Source organism: Octopus sinensis, unplaced genomic scaffold (assembly GCF_006345805.1).
Source record: "Octopus sinensis unplaced genomic scaffold, ASM634580v1 Contig14888, whole genome shotgun sequence".
NCBI lineage: Eukaryota > Metazoa > Mollusca > Cephalopoda > Octopoda > Octopodidae > Octopus > Octopus sinensis.
In genome coordinates, this window is record NW_021833428.1 from 1,623 (window position 1) to 4,817 (window position 3,195).

The 3,195-nt window shown below is 42.4% G+C and overlaps 1 non-coding gene across 1 annotated transcript; it reads left to right on the top strand.

Moving 5' to 3' along the window:
* Positions 1-534: 534 nt before the first annotated feature.
* Positions 535-607, top strand: Trnar-ucg. The gene has a single exon. It is a non-coding gene; the product is annotated as a tRNA-Arg (tRNA).
* Positions 608-3,195: the final 2,588 nt, after the last annotated feature.

A 3,195-nucleotide genomic window follows, 5' to 3' on the forward strand; every position in this document is an offset into this window, starting at 1 on the left:
TGATCGAATCATATACGTAGACCGAGTTTTGTTATAAAGAAAATACAAAATTTAAAGGGCAAAAAATTATATGTCAAGACAAGAAAATAAAGTTTGCGGTCATCATTGGGGAGGATGAAATTGCGAACGAAATTGTGGTTATTCAACGAGTTAATTCTCGGGAGGAGGTTTTTGTGATTATATTTGATTGTTAGGTCAGGGTACCTCGATGCGAGGTAATAAAAGAGTTGGAAAGGATGATAATTTCAGAAGAGAGAAGTCAAAGAGAAAATTAGTCTTTTACTTTTATGCTTATTTGTAATGGCTTATATTGTCTAGGATTCGAATAAAGATTAATTGTATTATAGAGAGAAATTAAACATATTTTTAGTTATAGCTATTATTTAGATACAGTCTAAAGTCTGTTTTGGAAAACCTCCGGGATCGCCCAAAAAAGGGTTGCACTGTTAAAAAATAAAAGGGTGGAGAGATAAATTCAAGTCCAGTAGAAGAAAGATAGGCGTATCATTTAATGAAATGCGAATTAGAATCAAAGGCCGCGTGGCCTAACGGATAAGGCGTCTGGCTTCGAACCAGAAGATTGTGGGTTCGAATCCCATCGTGGTCGTTTTTTCTATATAAATTTAAAAAAATTTTATTGTATAAAGTTTATGTAGAAGAGGTAGCCTACAAATTAAAAAAAATTTTATAGATTACCGGGTTCGCAAAAACTAACAATCAGACATTGCCCATTTTTGTGGGAACAACACGTTCTTCACTTCGGCGAAGAAGTCAATGCACTTGGCCATGATTTTTTTCATTAGTCTTGAGATTATTGGCTATTGGACGGTAGTTGCTAGTTAGATTCATTGCCTTTGCAGGCTTTTTGACCATCCGGACCTTGGAGATTTTCCATACTTTTGATATGTGGCTCCATTTCAGGTTTGCCAAAGACAGTCTTGCCAGGAACGTTGTTTCTTACCGTACGAATCACTTTTGCGGAGGTGATCAAGTAATGGTCCGAGGACAATTGGCGTAGCAGTGGTTCCGACTCGCCACCTTGCGGTGTTCCTGAATACGCCTCTTGGAGTTCAGGTGTTCTGCAAATATTTCTGGAATCTCCTTCGGCTAAGCAGGCATGCCGGAATGATTGCACAACCTCGGTTGTGCCATTTGCTTGCGACGTTGAGCTTTATCGTGTAATCAAGTTTTCGTCCAATCGCACACATTATTTTTTTAAGTGTGGGTCAGGCGATAAAGTTCACATTGCGTCTGAGTTTGTACTACAAACTCTTTCTTTCGCTGAGGAAGTTTGTAACTTTGGTGTTTGGATTAACCTTCTGCCCCTGCCAAGTACGTGGCTTGTTTGCTTGAGTGTTCAGATAGCATTGCATGAATCTCGTTTACGCCTCACTCGAGATGTCGATATCAAGGACAAAGCCGTAACTGACCAGGCGACAGTAGTCGTGCTAGAATGCACTCACAGAGCTTAGTAGTGCGGCCAGTTGATCTTTGATAGGATGTATCGAGTGGATTAAAGTTCTTACTTTTCGATGTCCGCGTGAATTTTGACCTCAATTGGTAAATGGCCATTCCCCATGTCATCGTACCGTGGGCTTTTTTATTAAATCCGCGACAGTATGCGAGCAGACGCTCAAACAAAGTTGTCCCAGGGAGAGAGGTTTTGCCAATACATGGCTCCGACTTTCAGCTAGAAAGATTCGGTTTTCACCTTCAGAGATAGGAATTCACAAAGAGTGTCCTCGATAATATTGAAGTTACGGACTTGAAGTTTATCAAGAGAGAATATGTTCCATCCGGTTCTAGGATAAAGCAGATAGTCCATTTTAGATTCAGGTACCGGGGGATTTAGTATGAGTAATCTTCCTTGAGCGTGGACTCGTTGGCGACAATAATGTCTGGACGACTGCTGTTTACCATCTCACGAAATCGTGGTGCCTTCTCTTGATAGATCGGGCATTCACAGCGATGATCTTAATATGAGCTATGTTGTTGGTGTGCTTCCCTATAATAGGAGCTGTTGCAGCATTTCAGGTTCTACACCTAGTTTTATCAGTGCTTCCACATAAAGGCAAAAGAATTTTAAAAAGGCATCTCTGTTGCACAGGTCCTGGTCCGAGTAGGTATCTATTTGCGACGAAGTATTGTCTTCTTGCAGGTGACAGTCGTACGACCAGCTCTGGTACTGGAACTGATGTCAGCCATCGGCTTCGGATTGATGAATGGGTTGAGTTTTGGCAGTGTCTGGATGCAGACATCGACTTTGGACGGACCAGGGATGGACCCCTTCGTTCATACTGATTCTGTTTGTTCGACCTTTGCCCAGCGGACCGGGTTTCTAGGCAGCGGACTGTTTACAACCCGTATGGCAGCTTTCTTGGCTTTGGCTGACTGGCATCCACCAGATATCCAGGATTGTTGCAATTTATGCAGGTTCTCTCAGCAGGGTCGTTGGAACCGGGTTTTGTTTTCGGTCAGTTCTTGTGTTTATGTTCGCCCCCATAGAGCAGATACCGGACTTTTTCGGTGCACCCCTGGGACTTGTGTTCAAATTGGTTGCATCTGAGGCATCTAACGGCCGGGAGGATTATGTCATTTCCAATGGATGACTGAAGCCTGCTGTAATTCCAAAGCTGATGAGGCTGTTAGCCTCGGCTCTGCAGTCGAGCGTCAGCTTCCTAACATATCAATTCTTTCTCGATAATTCTTTGTTATATCATCTTTTAATCAATCACTTAACTACAAATCCGTCTCATATCGAATCTTTTCAATTATTCCAATGCCTTATTTGCTTGACCAATAATACTTGGAAGAAGGCGAGGAAATGCTTCAACTGCCAGAGAGATGTTCACTTATCTCGTGCCGGTTTAACTAAGTTATCATCTGCGGCCCTTGCAATCTGGAAATGTCCAACGGGTCTAAGTGTTTCAAAGTCAGAATTTTTTCAAAATCCTCCACCTTTGTTTTATTCAGCTGTTCGTGACATCCTCTTCAAAGATGTGTTATCCACTGTTGCCGGTCTGCGCCGGGCACGGAAGATATGCATAAAAATTTCGAAAGCCGCTAGGATTGCCGTCGCTGACAGGTGCCAACAATAGAGCGTCTTTTTGGATTAGTTAGTACTCACGAACTCCCTGACATGCAGGAAGCCGGCGGTTGTCATTGAAGGGGATTTTGACGTTTCGTGTACTAGAG